We start from the raw sequence: 26,700 nt of genomic DNA, 5'->3' as shown, positions 1-26,700 counted from the left end.
TCTTTATTTGATATATCTTGATTTGATATTCTGATGTTGACAGCAGCCTCCTACATTTGCTGCTGACAATAAAAAGTGAGTGTGGGTGCCTGGATTCTTGATGGTGTGGATTAGGTTTTGTAGAGGAGCGTCTGATTAAAGACAATCAATCTGTACGGCCTCAGTCAGACTGATTCCAATATGGCTCTACAAAGTCAGACAACAGGACGAGTGTCAGAGTAATCAGTCATCAGCTGTCCTCTCAGCAACTAATCAAGAGCATATTAATCAAACTGGGAGCGGGAAGCCCCCTCTGTGCTTCACTGACATGGTCCTGCATGACAATGTCCCAAATGAATCTTCTGTGGAACATCAGAAGTAAACAGTTAAGTGCAAAATGACGAGCTTGAAGACGTAAATGTGACGTGAGCAACCTGTCTGAAAGTTCTAAGTCTTCTGGTAGCTGTGCCAAGAGAAATCTCAATCATTCCGAATCTTGCAGAGACTGAGAGCGTAGGTATATGTAAGGAGATAACATAGGCACAGGCTAATTATTGCTAACTAAAATGCTAGTTAACATTAGTAATTAAACTTAAACAGCTAATGTGAGTCGAAACTGCCTGCAAGCTTCTCCTGTACTGTACGGTAATTTCTCTACTGTGCGACAGTAAGTCACATGGTTATGACACAATCGTTAGCCTATTTTTACAAAAACGCCTGATATGGAGCCATAACGTGAGGTACAAGGTAATGGAGCCTTTTATACATTGTCGTGTTTCTTTAGAAATAAACAATGGACAAATAAAGTCTTTAAACGCTTCAGATGTAAAGTTATTTGCTGTCAAAGTGGCGCCAAAATGAATGTCAGTCAATGGAATGCTAATGGGAGGTGATGGCTTGTTAGCATCAAAATGGCGCCATAGGAGCTATGCGTTCCGAGGAGAAGCGAACCCTTGCCCCAAACCTGGTGACTACATTACCCACAATGCAATGTGACTGCTGTTTGCTACAGAGGTCTGGTAAGCTTACTTCTCTCTAATTCCTCACTCCCAGATTTTGTTTTCATTTTTAAACTTGTAGTCTTCAACCCCAACTGACACTGTGTCACTTGAGGCAATTGATCAGACTTCACACAGCTCCCTCTGGAGACACAAAAGGCTTTATACAACTTTTATTCACATATGCAGAAGTACTCCCTAAATGCCTATAAACAGACTTTGATGGGTAAAATCAAAATTGTTTAATATTTGTCAGTAAAAGAAAATTACAAATGTTGAGGGTTTAGGAATTTATCATATTGTGTTCCTGAGCATTTACATTTACTCTCAAGCAACTGCTCACATGGGAAAATACAACCCTACAGCTATATCTCACCATTGCGTTAGAGTCCTCTTTCGTTATATCTGTTATTGTTTCCATGCCTGGACTGGTCCCACTGACTAGGACGTCCAGGTTGCTTTTCTATTACTGCTGTAAGAGAAGTCTATCTCACCCTACTGTACAATGGGTGATAACTTTCACACCACAGAATAACTTGTCACTTCAACTTGAATAAAACACCTTTATTTTTATTCTCAACGCCATTATTGCATTATTATTGCTCCTGGTGTGGGTTGTCTGTCACCAAGACTTTACTCTAATATGTAGGTGGATATTAAGATATAAAATGAATACAATGTAGTTGAATACTGATCTGTTTTATTGAGGAGGATCTATACTGGAACTCACAGCTGTAAGTGTAGCTGTTGTGAATGCTCCTCCTGAAGAAACCCCTGCAGCCATCACAGCTGAATGCACGATCATGTTTATGACTCTGTCTATGCATAATATGGAACACTGAGTCATATCCCCATCAGGCTGTGACAGTGATGAGCTGGGTGCTGACACTGGCAAGTCTGTCAATTAAAAGATGGTAGACACACAAGAAATACAGTATACGCGAAAATGTCTGAGGAAAAAGTTTGAATAAGTGACAAGTGATAGACATTAGCCTAGTATTGCAAGGGAGTGGGGTTCTCTATGACCTTTAAGACATGGACCTCTTTTATTTGGTTGCTAATGAATAAATAAATACCTCTGAGTGTAATCTAATAAACTCCACAAGTATCTGAGACAGATCACGTAGCTAAGAGAACATCAGCTTTGTATGGAGCAGACAGGCACCTTGACAGGGACGATCATTCATGATCCCTCTCATCAACAAAGACACATAATGAATCGTATTCCACCTCTGCGAACAGAAATAACCTTGTACATGGACGAAACATTGCAGCAACGTATTGATTGTGAATTTACGGTCCCTTATGAAACAGCTGTGCACTGTTTAATAGGTCTGGCAGGAGCAGTGGTGATGATAATAAAAACAGGGTTATAGGTAGAGATATCACTGCTCTATGTGGCTGCCAATGCCATGGGCCTCGGAGGAGCACTGCTACTTATTACTCAGGAGGAAGAGGAAACTCCCCATTTAATTAAAGCAGTTAGAGGTCAGCAGCACGCCAAAGTCCACTATGCTCCTCTGACTAATTTTACAGTGGGCGCTCTGCCTGAATTATTCTCCTTCCGTGTTGCTCTAAATTGCATCCTGCCTGTTTGATTCCTGCAGGATTGTCTCTCTTAAAAGCACTGACCATCAAAATATACATTGATGGTGCAGTGTTCCTGCACTGCTCGCACTGTACAGACTGCAGTCTATAATGTATGTAAATTGCATATTTAGTTTAGGGAGATGAAGCAGCTAGGGATTACAATTTAACAAGGGAAATGCTTTCCGTGGTCAAGGATCAGTTAGATTGAATTAAGAGATTAGAATACATTTGCCTTGCAGTTATCTGGATTTGAAGAGCAGCCTGTTGGTAAAGCTTCTTCATTTAAAGTGGCAAGGAAGAAGGGCCTGATTCAACTTAGCCCTAATTATAATGCTGACAGAGGATACTATTATGAAGGAAATTAGATCAGAATGTAACCTTGTAGACTGCTGAAAAAGTCGAAAGACAGAAAATTAACGTGCAACTACTTTGATCATTGATTTATTGTTTAAATTATTTCTTAAGCAAAAATGCTTGTTTCCAGAATGTTTCCAGTTTCTCAACTGTAATCATATTATTGTAAACTATCCTTAGATTTTGTAGACCAATGGCCACAGGTTGACAGTTTGAGAGCAAAGAAATCAATCAGTGGATCAATGAAAATAACCATTAGTTTCAGCCCTAAACTCATGTTATTCCAACATGGTGTCTTTTTCTGAAAATAATCATTGCTACAATGTCAGCATTTTGTGGAGTGATAGCTGATGACACTCAGCTTGGCCTAGGCTTGTAGACCAAAGTGATATAGGTTAAGTTTTTCTCATCATATTATACATACTACTATATTATTTGTTTGTAGTGGTATCATCATCATGCTGTTTAAATGTTCAGTGTCTGTGCTGCAATGAGTGTACTCCAGTTTAAGGATAGTCCCAGTAAGCTTTGTGGTTCTGATTAGGCTCTGTGGTTTGAAGGGTTTTGAGACTGGTTGATATGCAAATCTCCACCAATATTCACAGTGACTTCCAGATCATGCATTCAGCTCAGTTCCTTTTTGTCACAGGTATCCCATGTGTAGATACCTTTCCTTCTTCCTTTTTGGCAGCTTTTGTTTTTTTCTGGTGTTGAACTTCTTCACATGTCACGTTTAACATTTTTGTGGTGAGTTAAAAAGCTGCTGTGTGCTGGTCCTCTCCAGTATTGAAATTTGGTCCACTGTCTGCGTGTTTCTTATCAGTAAAGCATATAAAGGCCGAGGAGAGTTCAGAGACAGGTAAACCGAGAAGACCTGTAAGAAAGATGTGACTTGAATGTTGCACAATATGTTGCACAATACATTCATGACTACTTAATTGTATTAGGAAGACAAATGTCATCAAAAAAAGACAAGGACAAGTCCAAAGGTTGCATGCTGGGATGTCTAATTGAATTTTAGCTGCAGATTTACATGGTATTCTCTTACCTTGGACAATCAATATGGCACAGAAGAGTGATGAAGCACAAACAAACACAGTGGGAGACTCTTGATAAGAGTACGGAAGATGCCTGATTAATACCTTTAGTTTTAAGGTAAGTGATATTGTGTGTATTGTACAATACCATCGCAGGGGGTTCAGGTGACATTTGCTTACAGTGTGTACACTTTTTTTGGGTCTCCATAGTGTTGATAAAGAGTATTTTACTTTTTTTATGATGGCGAGGGATTTCAATCCATTTTTCACCTTTGCCCAAAAGTAGCATGTCATCATATATTTGGTGTTATTGATCAGCACTGGTGTTGACAAATAAATCTAATCTAATACCTTTTTGATTCAGAAAACATAAATATTCAAGATAGTTTGGCTTTCTGTTCAATCACACCTGAATCTCCAGAAAAGCCATTATGGCTTAGCAAAACTATTCACTCAGCATTCTTATAAATGCCATGTTACATTTGAGAAATGCCATTCAGAAAACATACTGTAAACAATTCACCATGGTGCATTTATTATTCATTCATTGAAAACGTGAATAGGTTGTTTGTATTTATTCTCTTTGTGGTAAAGACAGTAAATTATGGTCAGGTTTAGGAAGAAAAAAAAGATGTCATTGTTAATTTCTAGATGACTATGTTCACTTTCTGTGTACTAATCTAGTGTTACAACATTATGTTTTTTGAATATTTTATTTAATTAAAATTCCCAATTCATTATCTCAGTAACCTATATGACCTCAACCACAACAAAGATGTACCTTGTGTTCTAGACCTTAAGAATATCAGATAGTGCGCATGTATTGGGGCAGAGTTTAAAAAAAGTGAAAGACAGGGATAAAGGTGAACATGGTCATACTTGTTTCTTCTTTTTTTTTTTTTTCTTTCTTTTTTTTTTTTTTTTTTTACAAATTATAACAAATTATATGTCAGACCACATATGAGCTTTCCCAGTACTGATATCCATCACACTTTGGTGTAATGGGATTTCCTGGGTGAGTAGAACTCCTTCCTTGAATGTCACGCTAGGCCGCAGGTCAGACCTCCCCTGGCAGTGGCTCGCACACCCAAGCTTAGTCTAGGTGATTGATAGATCATCAGAACCTCAAAGACTACAGTATGAGGGCTGCAGAATAGGCTTCCTGCTCTGTGAGATTATAACAGGCAAGGGTAAAAAATGGCTCATGAATATTGATTGTCTGGCTTGTGAATCTAAAAACATCACCTTCACAATAAAAGATATGTGATGCCATGAACTATGTACTGCAACTAACTACAAATGTTTTCAACTCTTAAACTTTTAATTTCCTCTTTTAAACTCTTAACAATTTGTTTTGATTGAATATGGTATTAATCAATTGCAACAAAAACTGTTACATTTAATTCTGTCCATCTGTATTGATTGATTCACTGTGGATGAGGAAATCAGTCTTACAGATGAATCATTCAGAACAAATGACAAGACAGAATTTTCTCTGTCCACTAGAGGGTGAGAGAGTACAACAAATCTGGCCAAAACCTACTAAACTACAAGCTAAAATAAAGAAAACATTAAAGCCTGCAATGTGCCTAAACAGCAAAGTTAGATGTTCTGTATTCATCACAGAATGCAGTTTTAAAAGATAGATGCAGGTACACATAAAGACTAGGACATTCATAAACAGAGCAAAATCCATTGTCTAGTAATTTATCACGCCTCTTCTCAAGCCCTCTCCCCTGCCCTGACATATTGTCTGCCTGGCAATCTCTGGGCTCTGACTGGCTCTGACCAGCTCCAAGTGTGACCCTCACTCACATAAATAATGTATGCTTTTCCAGAATTACCGTAGAAACAAAAGACAGGAGTGCTGCATAACAGATACAGGTTAGAAAACAGTAAATAAATAAAATGAAATATTCTGGAAATATCTGCTCTTTAGATAAGAGCATTTTCGGTGGAGCATTTCTCCAGTCCAAACAAGGTTTGACACATTTGTCTCAGTGAATTTGATTAATAAAGCTAGATCTCAAATCTCCCCATGAATACCAATGCAATGATAAACCCTAAACGATTAATATGATGTACAGTATAAAAAATGAAGCCTTTGGAGTTTCATTCAAAAATGGGGGGAGAGTAAAACAAAGCAGCAAAAATTGGTCTTAAAAGCATAGTAAGCGCATGATTTAGTGGGGCGATAAAGAGTCGAAAGGTGGCCATTCATCATAGAGGCTAGCTCACCAGGAGAGGGCCTGTCACAGACACCACTAGGTCTGTGAGGCATTTCGAGAGGGTGATAGAGCCTCCAGTTGCCCCTACAACCTGTTGTCCCAATGTCTTTTCCAGATGGACACATACAGACCTCAGATGGGTGACGAGTACTTTGTCTTTGCCGCTCTGCAACTCCATTGTCACAGCATGCGTTGAGGGATGGATGTTGTTAACTGCAAAGTAGAGGACCAGACTTCGAGCTGCAGAACCAGATGATGGGAACAGAAGAAGCTTTATTGGGGTAACTTCAGATTACACTACTACACTAACAATACAGGGGATTATAATGAAAACATTGACCCTCATCAACAAATAGCAAATGTCTCTCGAAAAGAACTCCAATTTGGCTTGCATCGAGTTATATCCATAAGGCACCAACGACAAAAAACAAAGAAAGAAACACCACAAAAGACAAAAAAAAAAACGTTAACAGCATTTCTTGTTTGTTGTCTACTTTCAGCCCAGTGTTTTAGTTCTCTGGTCCTTGTTGAATATAATCATAATCTTCAGTGGGTTGCACAGTAAGACTATTTAGTTTCCCAGATTCGCATGTCTAGCCAAACAAAGCTGGCCAAACTGTCCTATATGACAGTATGACACATCTCCTAGATTTATTTATTCCTAATGGTAGGCTATTTAATCAGATTATTTAGGCTATGTACATTAATTTCCATTTTTTATGTTCATGTAGCCTACAATAATGCCCATATTTGTTGTTTAGTTAAGTTAAGTTTATTTAGAATTTATTTTACAAAACATCACTCCAGTTCATGAACATAAATTATAGAATTGACATAATATAAATAAATAAAAAGGGGAGAGAGCTAAATAAATGAATAGGTGACAGACTTCTTTAAAAGTGGTGACAGAAGGTGTTCCTTAAGTCAATAGTTCTGAGTAGTCATTGAAAGGCCTTTCTTATTCGTTACAAGTTAAAGAGACTCAAAGTACAAATCAATGTAATTTAAGAATGACTTAAACATGGGGTTGACTTAGAGCATTTAGCTTTGTGAATATGAAACTTCCCTAATAAAATAAAGAGATTTACAATACGTTCTAATCTTTACATTCGAAGTAAGTATGTTAATGACATTTTTCCCTTCAACGGTGATACATGTGTTGTTTTAGATTGTAGCCAATGTAATTCTTAAAGTCCTTCCAGAATGTGATACAGAATGAACAACCATATAAAACATGAGTTAGAGTTTCTTGTTCTTTCTAACAAGGTGCATTTATCATTGTTGTTATATTTGTTAGCATTCATTTCGAGATAAACATGTTTGTTGGATATATTTTATGCAACATTTTTGTCAACAGCCTTCGTGCTTCACTTTCAACAAGCAAAAAAAACCGTCACTTCCGGCTGTCATCTCTGGCTTAATTGAAACAGCTGCAACTTTGCAAACATCTTCTTTATTGCGCAGCAGACGGAACACTTTGTTTCAGCTGGAATAGTCTTTGAGAAATCCGAAAAACGTCTTCAAAACTGCAGTTAAGTGTCGTCAGACGACCCGCGGTATTTTTCAAAGTTAGCTTTTAATGTTAACGTTTCTTTTAGAAAACAGATGCTTGACCCAAGTAAGTTAACAGGTAGGCTAACGTTACAGGTGGACATTTAGCAAGCTAACATTTAGCTAAATTAACGTTGAAGACCAACAGGTTTGTCTAAAGAGTTAGAAAACCAGACTAAAGCTAACTAAGAAATTAACCAAACTTCCATTTAGCATGTGGCAACAAACACAACATTAATTAGATGATAGGCTACTGTTAATGTTACATGTTGTGTATGTTGGATAATTAAGCAATTTATTTCTAGCTAACTTGTTGTTGGACATACTGTCTTGATAAACGCGTTATTATACCAGTGGCTGTATTGGTGTATTTTACGTTTTTGTCTTCTAGTGGTCAAAATTGGTTAACACAGCTTTTATGACTAAAATGAAGTTAACAGAAAAACAAAACGAATAGAATAGCAGTTGCTCAAATGGGTAAATACAGGGGAAATGAAAGTGAGTATCTTTAGTCCGTTCTCTTTAGTCAAACTGCTGTGGGGAAAGGGTCCATGTTTTCTGTTATCAGGTAGACTATTGATTTAGAAAGCTTTGGAGGACAACAAAAGATCAGTTCCATCAGGATTAATGTTAGATTACAGGTGAGGTGGGCAGAAAATGTTTAACTCTGCTCCTCCATAACTAAACAGTTTATCCATTGTAGTTGTTTCAACAGCAGAAGGTGACTGCATGTCAAAGCATGTTCTAATGTACAGTATTATATATATATATATAGCCATTGAAATGCCTTTTAACATATTACAAATTAAAATTTACAACCAAATTTAAAATACAGGTGACCTAGATGTCTACATATTGTTTGACAAGCAACTCCCCAAATAACTGCTTTTTGGGCCAATGAGTGTGCTGGAAAATAAGGGCTGTCTAAATTTATTTAGTTTGGGCACAGTGAGTCACTGACTACGTTTACATGCACATAATATTCCAGTTTTTGACCTAATCCCGAAAAACACAATATTCCAACTAAACTGTTTAGATAGGCTAATGAAAGTGAGTATTCCACTAATATTCCCGTTTACATGTAGCCGTGCAAAACAGGATTTTTCTCAAAGTTTACCAGCGGTGGCGGACTTTTGTGGAACGTGCAAACACAGCGTCCCCCTTTCATTCCTTTAACCAGCTTCTTGAAAAGGTTGGCGTAGCGATGTTTGTGCATATCCAAAAACCTGTTGATATCCAAGTCTTTGATACTGTTTAAAAGTAACGTTAGCTGTGTTTCTCCTTATCGGGTCTCCAGTCTTGCAAACTGTTGGCTGGTTGGTTTGTGTACAGAAAACAGCAACACACCGAGCTGAACATAAGCCTGCTGTAAAAACCCAGATTAGGACACATGTTCTGAATGCGCTGTATACATGTCCAAACAATGCCTCTAAAACCTGAATAATACCGGAATATCCCACGTCTTAATTGGAAAATGCTATATTCGGAAAAAGGCCTTATTCAGAATATCCAACCGGAATATGCTGTTTACCTGACCTGTATCAAATTCGGAATATTGTCCTATTCGGAGTTATAGTGGAATATTTTTTGTGCATGTAACCATACTGATTGTGACAAGCACTCAACAGTGATGACAACACTGTGAGTACTTGTCACAATAGTTTTCGAGAGTCCCTATATCCAGGTTTAAGAAGAAATTTCGTTAATCTCATTTTCACTGCATGTATCCAAAGCTACATATGTTGATCCATACATAACTGGAATCTACATTGTACACACACGCACACCAAGAAATGCTGAATTAAATAAACATTTTTTGATTTGTACGACTATGTGTCATTTATCAGATCAGACCCCCGTCCCCGCCGCCAAAAATCTCACTCTGAACTCAGTTCAAAACTTAAGAGCCCTGTGACACAAGTCAGGAAGTCAGGAACTCACTGCTTCGGGCCAAGAAACTTTCTGACACATAACTCCGTCAAACCACAAAATGTCGCTTTTACACTTCAGTTTCTGTATCAAGATTAAACAACATAAGATGTTACAAAGTCAGGATAGGATGTTTTAACCTGTTAACCGGTTTTTATGCTTAGCTAGGCTAACTGGCTGTTGGCTTCATATTTACAGATATAAATATGGTATCTTCTCATCTAATGCTCAGCAAGAAAGCAAATAAGTATATTTCACAAAATGGCAAACTATTCCTTAACTGGGCTCACAGAATAGCTGTGCGTGGCCCTGCACTCACCAGAGATTGGTTCTCTGAAAGTGGATTTATAGTCTTAGGGTATACTCCTGCCAATATAAATCACAAGTGCAGATTATGTTATAGATACAAACCTCACAAACAATATTGATGACTTAAGTTGCTTTCTGACACTTTTTGATAGTGATGAAACAAGTTGGTGACATCAAAGCCCAGTGCTTTAGTAGTAACTCCTAAAGTCAGAGCTGTTATAGTGATTATGCCCTTATATCCTTTAAAGTCTCAGTATGACCTTGAGTGCTGTAGATGAGGTAAGTTGAGATGTGTGGGTTGAACAAACCACTGCAAACACATGTTAAAGTCTGGCTCAAGTGGAGAAGCCCTTCTGCCTGTTTCCTTGTCACAATTAATAAAGCAAATCTTTGCGTGGCCTTCTCAAGATGCTTTCATATGTGACCCATCTGTTTTAAGGACATTTTTTTGGTTATGTTAACAGGAAACCCAAAATCCTACGATGCGTCGGAGCTTTGTGTGTCAGGGTTAATACCAGTTTGAAGCGGTATATTTGCAGTTTCTAAAGTGTCAGTGGAGAAAATGCGATTTGATTTGCTGCTCGTATTTTATTTTTGAGGTCGGAGTGTGTCCACAACAACGTATAAAAGAAAAACATACATAGTACTGTGAAGAATGGTTTAAAAAAATAAATAAATAAAAAATACCTCCTTTTCCCATATTCATCTGTAAACCAGCATTTTAATTAAAACCACTTGTTCTCAGACCTGTACTTGATGTTTCCCATTAGTCATGTTTGAGGGATTGCAGACGGCACCAATGAAAGTCAAAGATTAAATGGAAAATGCAGATGTGTGAACAATGTGGCTCGTTTTTATAGTTTTTTTGAAGAATTAACTAGCATTGACATGGTTCCTTAAGTCCACTTCAAAATAAACATGACATTCTTTGGCAAAAGAAAAATCTGGAAGAGGTTTCTTGGTTGCGGTTCAGCAGGGGGAGCTCTTCAACGGCGTTTAAAGATTTCTCAGAAAACGTTTGATACTTTTCAATCACATTATCAGCACTGCCCAATAAAACCTGAACATTACTAATCCATGTATTTCATATATGATTTTGTATTGTTTTTTTATTTTTATGGAAGATGGCCTGATTTTATTTTGTGACCATTTATTTTGGAACATTTTAACTTGAAACAAAATGACACTTAGACAAAGAGTCACCATGATCATACAGGCAGATTGGTGCTAAGCAGCACCTTGATATCATCTGGTCAGTTAATAACTTCTGTATGGGATGGAAACACACTAATAATGGCCATTTTATTAGGTTGTAGTACCCCTGTCAGTCAAGTCTCGCAGCTTCTTCCTCAAATGTTCTCAAACGTCTCAGGATAGAAAACAAAGGCAGACTGCGTAGTCTCTGACTCTTCCCTCATTTCCTAGTACCCTCTGCTCGAATATCATATTCACACTGGCAGAGGCTTAATGTTCTTGAAAAGCATGCATTAATTAGTTGGTGCATGTACCTTAGGTATATGTCTTTAAATATGTGCTCCTTATTTGATCTTTCAGAGATGCTTTATTTTTAAAAACCTACCGTGTGATTCAGCATTAAACATGCAATAAAGAGTTTTATTCAACTCAAGCAGAAGATTAAAAAAAACCTTTTCTTGCTTGTGTTTTGATGAGACTGTGGAAGAAGTGAAGGAGTTAATTGTTTATACTTCATCCAGCTCCAGAAGAAGGCAAGGCAATGATCAGTAATGAGTTTGACTGTTGGCCCAGAATGATTATTAAGAATTGCTACTGATAACAACACACACTGTATGAATTATAGCATTGGCATTTATAATCACATCTTTTCTTTCCCTGCTCTCTTTCTGTTTGTGAATTAGCACCCTGTCAGCTCTCCTGCAGATCTTCAGAGATGGAAGAGAAGGGAGAGGGAAAAAATAAGAGAAATGACTGTGCAAGGGTCTTAAATCCAGGTATGAAAGTATTTTTTATATAGTGCTTTTCAAGATTTTGGCATATTTATGTTGCATTACTGTAGGAGCGGGCCATGTAATGTTATTTGCAGAAACCACACGTTGTTCACATCAAGCTCACAAAGGCTAAGGGGATAGCCATGTGATCATGACCTCGCGACTGAGGGGCCAAGCTTCGTGAGGCAAACTATGGGATCCTGTATTTGTGAGAGCTCCACACAATTAATAATGGAACCAGGTTATGAAAATGTTTTTTTAGGAACACTACTTGTCCTAAAGCTTTGTGTTAAGCAGCCTAAGTCACCCACACATGCTGAACTGGAGAAGCATGATATGCAATATGCATATGCAAATATACAATTGCCTTAGTCTATCAAAACACTTGCTCAGTAAGAGGAGAGGGAGAATACACCTTAGTAAGTTGTGTGTAGGAATGATAAAAAAATTTAACTCTGATCCCTCCTGGGCTCCTTAAAGATGTTTTACACATGACGTGAATGTGAAATACTGCCTGCATCCTCACATTATTTTGAATCCCATTATATTCAGTGTAAGGTCAATAGTGTTTTTCTTTCTGCAGGATTAAAACACATTAATACTGAGGATCAAATGTTTGATGTCCCATCTTAGAAAAAAAGAATCTTATAAATATCTAAAACTCAAACGTTATTTGAAAATAGCCAAAAAAATAAAGTAACATTTAAAGATCATGGATAAGCGTTAAACATTGTAATTCCAACTAGGGCTGGGCGACATGGCCAAAATCTTCTATCCCGATAAAGATCATTTCATGTCTTGATAATTATCACGATATAGCATGTTTTCTGCTAATTAAATAAATAAATATATATGAAATAACCACATGGTAAAGCCTGTATTGTATAGTCCTGTGCAAACTAAAAGTACTGAATATTTTCTCGTTTTATTAAGAACTTTAGTGCAAAATGAACATAACGTGGAAGACTCATAATGAAAGTGTACAAATGATGTAAATATTGTCGTAACGCAGTTCGGCTTCTGGTTTTTCAACATCGCGATAGAAACGATATATAGAAAAATATATACAGGAGACATTTTTATATCATTTTGACAAAATATATCACCCATCCCTAATTCACACATAATGTCAGAGTATTCCAATCTGTCAAATTGATGCCCTGTTATACAATATCTGTGTGAATGCTCAGACGGAAAGCTAGAGGCCCTGTATTGTCCTGACTATAGAAGTGTAACCACTGTCTCTTGGGGCTTAGTCAGACGAAAATGTGGTGTGCTTTTACTCTGCTCGGCCAAATGTGAAATAAATAAAAAGAAAAGAAAATGGCTACTCTCTTGGCTGTACCCTTGGTCCCTTGCTCTTTGTTAAAACTATATCTCTGCTGCTCCATTGCCCCCAGCTACATTAAATCCCATTAAATTCACCTTCATTAAAGCTGTCCTCTCTACTCCTTGCAGCAGCCCTGGTGCGGGCCTCTCAAGGACAGAGCAGTAATGAGGGTGGACTGGATTTAACCTTGAACAGTACAGGTTTTCATTTCCAAATCAATAACTTATGGTTCAAAACTGCCACTAGATCCAGGCTATAATTTTCAAGCATTAATTGTGTGGATTATGTTTCTCCAGCAGTGAGAGGGCATTTAACTTTAAGCTGCAGTGCAGATATTGGATCTATCATTTAGTTCTCTGTCTTTTTTATAATAGGAGTTGACAGCTTGCACATTTTCTATATTAGTGACTTTGTGTGCCTGTGTACACTTTGCTGCACAGATGGGATAACTTAGGGAGATTGTATTTCAAAGACTTTGTATGAGTACAAGTAATTATACTGTACAGTGAAAGCAAGCAGAGGGCAGTAGGCTGGAATTTGTCCTTCTCCTCAATCCAGTATTGCAGCACAGTGTCATCATTTGCTCTAAAGAGGTAGAAATATAAAATCTCATTCACACCTGTGTGAAGTTTTGGCAGTCACCTGCTGTCAGGTGAAGCAGGAAAATTTGAATTATTACTGGAAAAATGAACACGTGGATGATAGCTGGCAGGCTGAGAGCACAGCCCGTTCTCACTCCCAACTTTTAAATTACTGATGCTTGGTCAGTGGCTCTCGGCGTTGGGTACCGACGCAAAAATCACCCTTTAGCGTCTTTATGGAACTCACCGGGCAGAGCAGCAGCTTGACCGCAGCGCTGTAAGATGACGTAGTGTTAAGAGCGGCAACGGTAGCGAGTAGTATGAAAGACCGTAAATCTGTGTAAGGAGGTTGGTTGGGGTGGTGGATGGGTCAAACAACACAGGACTTTCACCCAGGAGGCCGGGGTTCGTGTTCTTGTCCCACGTGTCACTGAATTGTACATTTTGTAACCCCACCCACGATCTTTTCCTAAACCAAACTGTCCCGTTCTTGTGCCGCATGTAAGTTTAACATACGTTCCGACCCAGAGCGTCAGAAAGTGACTCCAATAGTCCCGACCAAGCGCGTCTAAATATGACGCTAAAGGAGACTTTGTGCATCAATAACAAACGCCAAAGGCACCTGACCAAGCGTCGGTTTTTGACGCGATGGGAGTGAGAATGTGTTGGACAGCAGGGACAAGGGGAAAAGGGAAAAAAATGCCTGACCTAAAGTAAAGACGTGAAATTGTCTAAACTTCTGTAATTCTCCACATTTTAGTGGGTCATTGTCTGTAGTGGGGTTTGCTGTCATTGTCATATGATTGCATGGAAAGCATTAACCTGTCCTGCGGTGATAATTTCTAGCCGACATGTTCTTAATATGAAATATTGGATCTTTTCATAAAACGGGGAGGGCTGAGGCTGTGGTGATCACTGGAGCTTAATTTTTTAATCAACTTCTCTCTTAAATGAAGCTTTATTAAATTACAAAGCTCACACAGTGGGAGTAGGACACAGACAGAGATGGCCCAGTGTAGAAAAAAAGAGCTTTGTGGGATAATTAAATAAAATTAATAAAAAAACCTCCGCTAGCATAGATCGAGAAGAATGGGAGGACAAGGAGACCCGGTAGCCATTTTCATGCTCTGCTTTTCTCATTAGGGTCTCAGGAAATTTACCATGTGGAATTATGAAAAGAAGAAAGGGATACAATGTCTACAAGATATTGATGGATAGTAAATGGAGACACAATTACATTCATTTTTTTTCACGCTCATATTCACAGAAATTAAATGTGCTTATTGTTATTTAAAATGACATTTGGTTAAGCTTTGGCATTTTTGGTCAGAATGCAAACCACATTTTCATACTTCACAGCTGACTCAAACCAACAGTATAGTAATACATTTTTGTAATTAGTGAACTTGTTTGACAAAATTGATCTATATCAGTAAAGATGTAGTAGAATTATTTGTCTAACTTACAGTATTTTATTATTTATTTTATATGTTTTACAGTTGAGAGCAAGGGACAGGTTACTTTATCTTTTTCTACTTAAAAGTCTTTGTGAGCTTGTGTGCAGCCTCTTGCGGGAACTTCTTAACTACTCCTAAAGACTAAAAGTAGTGCATTTTTTGTCATTGCTCTGGAACAGCCTGTCTGAGAAATTCCTACTGGTACAGTAACCCCTACATTCCACTAGGCGTGTCTGTGCTGCATTCTGGAGGCGCTGCGGCCGACGGAGCAATCGCAGCCACGCAGTGCGTCCCAAAAGCAGCTCTCTGTTATAAATACACGCTAGGTCTATTTTTGTTGGAGCCGCGAGACGTTGCACTGGCCGGGCAGGAAGTGGAATTGCTGGAGCATCCGGTCAATTGTCAAAATAAACACCCACATCACTACAATCGTTTAACAACTAAAACACAGCCACAAATCTTTGATTCATGTCGCTTGTAACTGGTCTAAATGGAAGAAACCATTTAACTATGTAGACTACTTAATTTGATGGTAGAAAGCAAGGCATCTTTATTCATATAGCACATTACAGATAGAGATTAAAACTTAGGAAACCCAACTTCAGCAGTTATTCTTTTTCAACCTGCATATCTACCAGTATTGCATTGGCCGTGTACCACAAACAAATCAGTTTTACATTCACTTTGCCCCCCACTTGAGTGGTGTGCTCTGCATTGGCTCAAGGAATTATAATACCGTCAAATCAGACTGGGGAACTGGTACTTGCCTTGAAGGAGGTTTCTCTGAAAATAAATATCTTGCTGATTTCACAAGGCCTTTCTTTGGAAGAGATGCCAGTGGGATATTTTGACCTCAGCCTGACTACTCCAGACTGAGAAAGTGTTCAGTCCACCAGAAATTCTAGTTTACCAAATCCAATCCACAATTCCTAGAAGTTCCCTGTGGAGAACATCTAATTCATTAATATGGTGTCAAAACATTGACTAGACATGGTGTTATACACGTTGCATTGAGAGAGATGTATTCAGATAGAAGTACATCATCTAAAAATAGTATCTTTCCAAACTGTTACGTTGGAAGCAGCCATCCTTCACTTTATAAGACTATTTTTGATGCTTTCTCTTTTTGGTCATGCGTCACACTTCAACAATGTGGTCAGAACTCTTACTGTAGTCTTTAACTATCACAATCCTCAGGGTTAAGAGAATAGTGTGCAGATCACTAATTACAGTATATACAATGGGGCAAAAAAGTATTTAGTCAGCCACCAATTGTGCAAGTTCTCCCACTTAAAAAGATGAGAGAGGCCTGTAATTTTCATCAAAGGTACACTTCAACTATGAAAGACAAAATGAGAAAAAAAAATCCAGTAAATCACATTGTAGGATTTTTAATGAATTTCTTTGCAAATTATGGTGGAAAATAAGTATTTGGTCACCTACAAACAAGCAAGATTTCTGGCTCTCACCTGTAACTTCTTCTTTAAGAGGCTCCTCTGTCCTCCACTCCTTACCTGTATTAATGGCACCTGTTTGAACTTGTTATCAGTATAAAAGACACCTGTCCACAACCTCAAACAGTCACACTCCAAACTCCACTATGGCCAAGACCAAAGAGCTGTCAAAGGACACCAGAAACAAAATTGTAGACCTGCACCAGGCTGGGAAAACTGAATCTGCAATAGGTAAGCAGCTTGGTGTGAAGAAATCAACTGTGGGAGAAATTATAAGAAAATGGAAGACATACAAGACCACTAATAATCTCCCTCGATCCGGGGCTCCATGCAAGATCTCACCCCGTGGGGTCAAAATGATCACAACAACGGTGAGCAGAAATCCCAGAACCACACGGGGGGACCTAGTGAATGACCTGCAGAGAGCTGGGACCAAAGTAACAAAGGCTACCATCAGTAACACACTACCCTGCCAGGGACTCAAATCCTGCAGTGCCAGACGTGTCCCCCTGCTTAAGCCAGTACATGTCCAGGCCTGTCTGGAGTTTGCTAGAGAGCATTTGGATGATCCAGAAGAGGATTGGGAGAATGTCATATGGTCAGATGAAACCAAAATAGAACTTTTTGGTAAAAACTCAACTCGTCGTGTTTGGAGGGGGAAGAATGCTGAGTTGCATCCAAAGAACACCATACCCATTGTGAAGCATGGGGTTGGAAACATCATGCTTTAGGGCTGTTTTTCTGCAAAGGGACCAGGACGACTGATCTGTGTAAAGGAAAGAATGAATGGGGCCATGTAACGTGAGATTTTGAGTGAAAACCTCCTTCCATCAGCAAGGGCATTGAAGATGAAATGTGGCTGGGTCTTTCAGCATGACAATGATCCCAAACACACCGCTCGGGCAACGAAGGAGTGGCTTCGTAAGAAGCATTTCAAGGTCCTGGAGTGGCCTAGCCAGTCTCCAGATCTCAACCCCATAGACAATCTTTGGAGGGAGTTGAAAGTCTGTGTTGCCCAGCGACAGCCCCAAAACATCATTGCTCTAGAGGAGAGCTGCATGGAGGAATGGGCCAAAATACCAGCAACAGTGTGTGAAAACCTTGTGAAGACTTACATAAAACGTTTGACCTCTGTCATTGCCAACAAAGCGTATATAACAAAGTATTGAGATTTACTTTTGTTATTGACCAAATACTTATTTTCCACCATAATTTGCAAATAAATTCATTAAAAATCCTACAATGTGATTTTCTGGATTTTCTTTTCTCATTTTGTCTCTCATAGTTGAAGTGTACCTATGATGGAAATTACAGGCCTCTCTCATCTTTTTACGTGGGAGAACTTGCACAATTGGTGGCTGACTAAATACTTTTTTGCCTCACTGTAGGTCAAATGTGGTTGGCTTGCAAGGTTAGCATTGAAATTAAACAGCTCCTCCTTCAGCCTGTATGCAGCTAATGGGAGCAGTGATGTATTGTCATTGTTTGGACAATCTCAGGGGTCACATTTGTCTTGTACGGAAAAATATTAGATGGGGTTTTCCTCTTTATGTTGACAGCCTTTGTCTCATGCTTCCTGACAAGTAGGATTTACTATATCCTGCTCCTGTGAAGCATCTCCCTTACTACACTGTTTTGTGTTTTATCCACGATAGAAAATGTCTTTGGCCTACTTGCCTTGTTTTACTATTGCCTTTTAACTTTTCACACAGCTGTCCTTGACATTTTGGAGAGCCTTATTATTTATATGTCTGTTAAGAAGTCCCACATTGTGCTGTGGGCTTTGGCTATAATATGTTGTCTATGTTGAGTTTGAGGGGGAAAATACATTTAGTCTCTTTTTTTTAGATGCAGATATACCTTACAAACCCCTTTTTGTTCTTTCACAAATATGTACTCATTCATGTGTAATTACTTCCACCAACTAATCAAAGTATTCTCGTTAAGCGTAGAATCTGCCATTCAGAATCATTCAGAATACAGACGAGCGACTCGCTCGAATGACGGCAGCCATGTAGCGCCTCCATCTTTAAAATACATTAGCCAAAGAGGGACATACCTCCGCATTTCGCCCTCTTACCCCTAACGGGACAGGCAAAGCAACAAGACCAAAGACCTAATTCTGGGTTCGGCCACCGTAGGAGGAAGGGCTAGAAAGTAATATTCAGTTGGTTGTCATATACAATTTCACCACTAGATGGGAGAAATTCTTACACAATGTAGCTTTAGAGTGGTTAATGTTGTGGTAAAGTAATCATAGCTATTCTTTTGAATTCTACTTTTTGAGCTGCATATGCCTCTGATGCACTTTGTGTAACGAGTTTTGCTAATGTAACTGGATGATTAGATGGAATGTTTGGTAGCTTTAATGTTACTTGAGATTAGCCCTCCTCATACGTAACACCCAAGATCAATCTCTTGTGTGACCATGACTATTATGTCAAATGGTTAAACATTTTGGGGGGAAAAAATGTTTTGAAAGCCTTTTTACACAATGAGGGGTGCTGAGACAAATTTTGATTATGGTCAATGAATGCCACATTTTCTGCCAGCAAAGTTTTTCCTGCAGAGTAGTTGTGATAAGGAACTACAAACCTGCCCTAATATACATTTGAGTCAACTTCTGTATTGGTGTATGGTTGTTGTAGGACATCATTCAATATAGCATTGATATCTTCCATGGCCAGAGACAAGAGAGCTAAAAACTATATTGAGACTGACCCTACTGTCATATTATCTCTACACACTCTTTGCCAGCACATGAGACAATTTTGATTGCATCCACTATTTTGGAAAAAATTTGGGTTGAACCATTCAGGATCATCATGGCTAATACCTCCCTTTTCATTATTAATCAATGCTTAATAGTTTTTCCTCAAACCTTTCTATGATTAGGATTTAGCTTTCTAGCGAGGTTGGACACATTTTTGTTCCTCATTGAAACATTGGACACTAGAACAAGACAATGAATCAAGACAAAGGCTGGGTTGGCTGTCCCAATGTTTTACTAAGACTATTTATAGATTGTCCCAATCAGAACTGACTGTAAAATGTCATGTTATGGCTCATACCATAACTCTAACACATGAGCCAACTCCAGCCTTTGCGAACCCTGTAAATAGAAATACGGGGGTAGAAACACTAAAAGAATGTATTTAGGCAAGAATGCATCTCAAGTGGATGTATATTGTTTGAAAAATAGATTGTAGTATTTGCAGAAGATTTCCAAAGGACACTCTCTCAACTTGAACCTGTACGTTTTTATAGCTTTTTCCTTCATATAAAGTTTTACTTCAAAATTTCAAAACGGGAATGTGGCCAGGAAACTCCATACTTAGCCATGCTTTTAAAGAAAATCAAAACAAATTTGTTGCACACAGTACACCCAGTTCACTCGTCCTTTCATAACTTGATATCTGATGTCAGTCACAAAGTTTTCGGCTGGACTTCAAAGCTGAAAATACGGTAAAATCTTATTTCAGCACCTAATATTGTGCTTATACTCACCACAGAGCGTGTAGTTGGGCTAATTCGGTTATCCCAAACCTCTTCCAGCCAAGGCTCTGAAGTTTTACACTCGTACCCAGTATGTTGTGAAATTGCAAACACTTTTATGTCTGTCTGTCGATCAAACTTTATAATGCTCTGATTTCTACCCCACTGGCAGTGTCTTTTAATTAGATTATACTGGAGGAATAACCAGAGTTCAGAATGCCAATTTGTGTCCTAGACGGTGTAAAATTTGCTGTTACACTGCTGCCAAACAGAGCAGGTGAGAGCAGACAAGGTCCTCAGGCAAATAGCAGCTGACTTGTCCTCTCTCTCTCTCCCTCTCTTTTACCTTTCTCTTCCCTCTTTGCAGTCAGACATTAGAGGCATGAGAGGATAAATAAACATGTTATTCAAGAGTCTGATAATGAAAGAAAAATACCAAAGTCTTCGTACAGATGTCTCCAGGGTGGGACTTTCTATACTGTAGAGAACAGTGATGTTGGCAAGCAATGAAAGCAAGTGCAATGTACATGCTGTATATTGAAACTGACAGTGTTAGTTCACTTAGTCATTATACTGATTCATGGCTGAGCAAGAGGTCAACCAAGAGTCTACAGCTGGGTGCAAAACCAAATGATAGGAACATTTAATTCACCCAATATTTTGCCCTTTGTGGATGTGTGCCAATTGTGATAATTGTCAAAGCATAATAGAAAAGTACTGATTATGCTTGTAACTATTAGACTTTTTTATTCAGTGTGTTAGAAATGTGTAATTTATATTGAAAACCCCTAACTCAGTGTTTAAAGAATATAGCCAATGAAAGCAGCAAAGTGAACAGCTGCAGGTAATTAGAGCTTGCCCAGGAATGGCCAGGGAGTCAAAGTAAACATGGATGGTTTCCACAATCAACAACATTAACAAATGCTGAAGAAGGAAGCTACTGAATTTGTGAAGAATGTGCAGTGGGAATGGAAAGCATAGAAGCATGACGCCAGCAGATGTTGAAAATTAAATACATGTGGCATGTGGCTAACAGGACTGTGGGGCTTATTCTTCTGATGGTGGACCCTGGAGTTCTCGCAGACTAGAGGACAGCTGTTCCGGGTTAATACTTACAGGTTTACATCCAGCCAGCTAAGATTTTTTTTTAAATGGATTTCCTTCAGGGGAAACTGACTTCAGTTTTGTTGCATATCTATGGTCTGCTACTGTTGTTTGCAACAGTACACATATCAAGTCTGAGTCCTAAATAAAATTGGCTAGGAGTTTGCAACTGAGTACAACTGGTTGTGGAATTGATTGACTTTAAATGGTTGGATGAAACCAAACTCTTAAAGACTCATGGCCCCAGAGAGCTCAGAATGATTCTGGCAAAGCCCTGAAACATTTTAGTCTGTGAGGGCCAACTGGTTCTACTTTAAATTGCTGAAAAGGCTTGTAGTTGATTGACAGAAGTAGCTTGATGCCTTGTGTGTGCAGCATTGAGAAAAGTGTTCCATAATAAGTAACGTTGTTATATTTCACAATACAACCTGGTCCTTTTTATGGCCTGCAGACAGTTGGTGCATTTAGAACTTGGAATAGAAGAATTTGTTCTTTGGTAGACCTTTGTTTTTGGTGAAATCTGACAGTAGATTCCTAGCTTTCATTTGCCATAGTACAATGCATTCAATATACTTTTCCTTTTTTGAATTACTCAAATGTCTTAAAATTATACATATTCTCATGTATTTATTTTTCTGGCCATTGCAAGAAGTATAGCAATGGCATTGGTAAGAAATGAGAAGGCTGGGAGTTATCAAATGAAATGCATTGTGTTAAGTCTGTCTCTGTGTGGTATCCCTTAACTTAATATTAGCACATTGGCTAGGCAGCCCAAGTGTGGTTCTTGCTTCACTAGCTTCTTTTCAAACAACCACGCTCTGTTTATTCGAAATAGCTGCCTGAAATTTTACAGTCAGGCACTCTGCCTCTCTTGGCTTTTTGGCTGTTGCAACAAAAACATGTCAGTAGTGTTTAAAACCGTGGTGTCATAAATTATTTGCACTAATCCATGTAGATACTCGTTCCGATTTATGAAGCCGTGGGTGATTCTAGGCTGGAGAGTATAAGTTTTGTTTTCAAAGCCAGGCACATCTTCACAGAAATGAAGTTAAGAAAATATGGCTTTATTCTGGAAAAGAAAGCACTTTATTTGAACAAAAAACACTTCAAAACATATGGTGCCCAGTTAATATTTCAAAATGTCACTAATGTGCATAGGTTATTCTTTACGACAATGCTTCAGTTTTTCTGTCTAAGTACTGTATGACATGTTCTTGGAATCCATCAAAGAAAATAGTCTTAACATGTTAGCAGAGTCTGGTGTTTTATATTTTGAGGGTAGAAAAATGTAAAAAAAACAACAACCTGAAACCATTTACTGATGTGCAAGATGTTTTGTTTGCACTATTTCAGTAGATTTTTTAAATTAAGTTGCATTTGTTGTTTTGGATTTAATAGTTGCATGTTAGTAAAACACTAGTCTCGCTTTGCCAGACCTTCCTCCACAGTGCTGCGGAGGAGGGTCTGGCTAGTCCACATAGCATCCGGAATGGGAGAAAAACATGCTCTGGTTTATTGGCATTTCTTTAAACCAATCACAATCGTCTTGGGCAGTGCTAAGCGCCGAGTGGAGTCATGGAGCCTCAGCAATATAGCCTCGGGAAGGAACTTGTTTTGGTGGAACACGAGAAAGCAGAAGGTAACGGGACATCCAAAAACGGACATCCGAAAAGAGTGAAATCCGACGGAATTTCTGGCAAAACGAGAGCAATCCCGGAAGTGGAACGTCGTAGATATAGACTAGTAAAACCCTGATGACTTAACTTTTAGCAGTGCCATGTTTAATGTTAATGCTTTTACAGTCTCAAATAAAAAAAACAACTTTAATTCAGCGCTAAAACTTTTGAATCTTTAAATTGGATACTGGACTACACACAGCACAACAGGGGTAACCATCACAACTGATTTGTCAGAATCGATCCATTTTTGTGTTTAAACATCTACCCGTGCATGTAGGACTCATGGCATCGTGTCAACTTTACCCTCCCTGCTGCTTCTAACCCTTTTCACTTCTCTTACACCTCTGCCCCAAATGACCAGGTGTGTCTGTTCAGTCACCCCACTCACGACTGCAGGTTGGGTAGTTTATTATTACCTAATCGCTGCCGTCAGCTTCCATCAGGGTTTAAGATAAATGATGCCAGCTGTTTCCCTTCTCTAATTATTTCTCTCTTTTCTGACTGTGTCTTTTTCTCTCTTTCATTGATTTCCACATGCTGTGTGCTGATGGTGGTGGTCAAGCTCCTTCAGTGGTGAGTACTTTACTGTAGACCCAGACTGCAGACTCAGCAAACAAGTTCTTAAAATTCTCTAAAGATATAATCAAAAAATCCACACAGTACAGATGAAAGGGAAGAAACGGTGTAGTGTCTCATTTTGTAGGATATTGTAGATGTTATTTAGCAAAGACAGGGCTAGATGTGTCAGATACAATGGTGCATATTCACCCCAACTGCCCACCTGTGGATTTAGTGATAAGGAGATATACATTATGTATCTCATGTTAAATCACTTTAAATGCAGTAGGGTTGGGGGAATGGTCAAATCTCCATTTAAAGGAGATTTAAAAGGATATTTTTTTGTGGCCAGGGGGGTTGTCGGACAAAGTTGAAGCCCTCCTTCTCCCTGGAGGTGGGCTAGGATCATTAGTTTTAGTTTTTGAAGTGTTTGGCCTTTTGATGTTCCTATGTTCTCTTTAGGCAGCCTGGCCTGAAGGATATTTAATATCACCCCTACAAATTTCCAGTTAGGAATAATTTGAACTGAGCATCTGTCAAAGAAACAGCCATTTAAATACATTGGTCATAGTTAAAGAGGCATAAAATGAGACCAGATTAGACAGAGCACCTTTTTCTGAAGGCTGCGTCTGATCGAGTTGGGGCCAACCTGGGGCACAGGGACCCAGCAAAACTACTCCTGCTTTCAATTCATTAACTATAACTATCTAACACGGCTGGGATTCAAACTCTCCCCTGGCAGCCCTCCTCATGGCCAGCCATGCTTGCTTCTCTGCCACTGTGACACTGCGGGGATTGTCTTAGGGTCTCAGTTACTTGATATTTTATTTATGAATGTTCAGGGGAGGTGTGACTAGATTAGATTTCTCTCGGTCTCTGATGGTCTGAGTAACAAGGGGACTGCTGTATCCCCAATGTCCTTACTTCAAACATCCCCTTCTGTTTCCACTAGGGTGTGCAGGAGGACCTTTATCAGTGTATTCAGTCTTAGATAATGTCTTATCACCAAGAGAATCATGAAAGAGCATTTATTACGCCCTATGAAAAAAAACTGTCTGTGCCTCAAGCAACCGACTGGGCCCTGTCTCAAAAATGTTCAGCTTTTCTTCTCCATCAACTAAAACAAAGGCACGCACTCTGTACTGCAGAAGGATACATAATGATACAGAACAATTTAAGATTATTTATTAATCTTAATTAAGTTTTGGGACAATGTGTGTGTGAAACATTCTTTTATAGCCTCTGGTCCACATACCGCATCTCCCATCACTCTTGGGCCAGGATGTCTACAAATAAAGATGGAATGCGTGAGCAGGACACCTCAGACACTAGCTTTGTGGGGAAATAAACAACGCATTAGTTCCACATTGACTTTGAACAGAAACAAAAGAAAGAAGAGGAGAGGTTAGTCCACAGCAGGAGGAGAGCTGGGGAGTATTAGTTGGCAGGGACATTTCAGAGTCGCTCAAGCATCTCTTGCTCTCTTTCTCTCTTTTTCTGTCCTCTGTTTTTTGCGCTGTTTTGCCATGTGATGTTGATTAGCTGCACCTCATCTGTCCCTCCCTTCTGTCTGGTCTTTACCAGTTCATATTCATTCAAGCTCTGTGGTTATTTTTACAGACTACAAAGTCTGATTTATATGTTTTAATGTGAGACCAGCCTTTCAGCTCTTGTGATCATTTTCTAAAAAAAATAAACAAGTCAACATGACCTCTGCCAATGATACAGGCCTTAGGCCTTAGACTACCAATATGATCCATCCAGTTTCCTAAAATTGGATATGCTGTAGTAGGGCCCTACTTCGACCTAAACTTATAGCGTTATGATAAAGTTGATAAAATGATGTAACTTGGAGAAGAAAACAATTTTTTGCATCAGAATTTCTTTTGACATCATAAAAAAGAATTCTTTTTTCAACAGTGATTTGTAAATTAATGTCCTCCTGCCACTAGGGACTTCAGATCACTTGTATATGTTGTGGTAAATACCGTGAACAAACAGCGTGTTTAGTCGGCGTGATTTATTGGGTAATCCATAATCGCATTCCACTACCACAACCTACAAAAGCATTGTACAACTTCTGATTCACTTTAGGATTTGTGAGTCTTTTTCCTCCTCCTTGAAATGATTGCCCTTATTCTATCACACAATATCACCAACGCAATTAACCCTAAGAATGTAAGCCTTAAGTGTTAATTGTCTAAAAATAGTTATCTCCACGGTAAATAGATCACCTAAGGTCTGAACTAATCACTAATGAATAGTGCGTGGAAATTCTAATCTAGTACCAAAATGATTGTGATATGTACATTGTGCAAGATTCATTTTCTTTTTTCAGTTTCACTCTTCTGTTAACTGATTTTGAAACCTAAACTCAGGGTATTGTTGTCTGATACAAGATACAGATCTGGTACCCGTGCTGTTGGTCACGATTTCAAATTTTAAATCGACCGACATTAAGTCACAATCTTGGGGTTGGGGGGCTTAAAACAACAAACACCTCTGTGCTGCGAATCATCTGCCCTCAGCATTTATCGGCAAACTTTTTTTTTCTTTTTACTTTATTGACAAATTGTCAAGTTTCCAATGGACTGAAGATATAGTTATTGTTACATCATGTTGTTAATACATGTTGTCAGATATTATATTGCATAAAAGTCTAGTCTAAAAATGGCATAGCAACCTGTGCTTTAAAAAAAATAAATGTAAAAATCGAGAATTGAATCGAACCGTGACCTTAGAATCGAAAATGTAATCGAATCGAGGATTTGGAGAATTGTGACACCCCTAGTTGTTGAGGTCTTGGCACCAAGATGACTCGCCTTGTAATATTGTATTTAATATTGAGTAAAGGTTGTCATTTGGGTCGAGCTGAACCTTATGCAATTGTGCAGAATGAGGGTGTGTTTGATGTGAGAGAGACCATGCTGCCACTGCACACTTTCAAGTTCGATTGAGTGTTAAATAACTAGATAACAGGGGGTAGTTAATCGGTGTGAAGTTGTAACTTTATCCTCTCTACCTTGGCTTGTCCTGGCGGTGGGAGGAGATGGTGTTGGAGGTGAATGTGCTGTAAGTGTGGAACTGCTGTGGAATAGGC

General features: G+C 38.7%; 1 protein-coding gene across 1 annotated transcript in view; it reads right to left on the bottom strand.

Moving 5' to 3' along the window:
- hnf4b (hepatic nuclear factor 4, beta) overlaps nt 1–26,700 on the bottom strand; it is a 58,560-nt gene that overhangs the window by 8,272 nt on the left and 23,588 nt on the right.

This window comes from Sander vitreus, chromosome 1 (genome assembly GCF_031162955.1).
Source record: "Sander vitreus isolate 19-12246 chromosome 1, sanVit1, whole genome shotgun sequence".
Lineage (NCBI taxonomy): Eukaryota > Metazoa > Chordata > Actinopteri > Perciformes > Percidae > Sander > Sander vitreus.
This window is presented reverse-complemented; position numbering and strand designations above follow the sequence as displayed.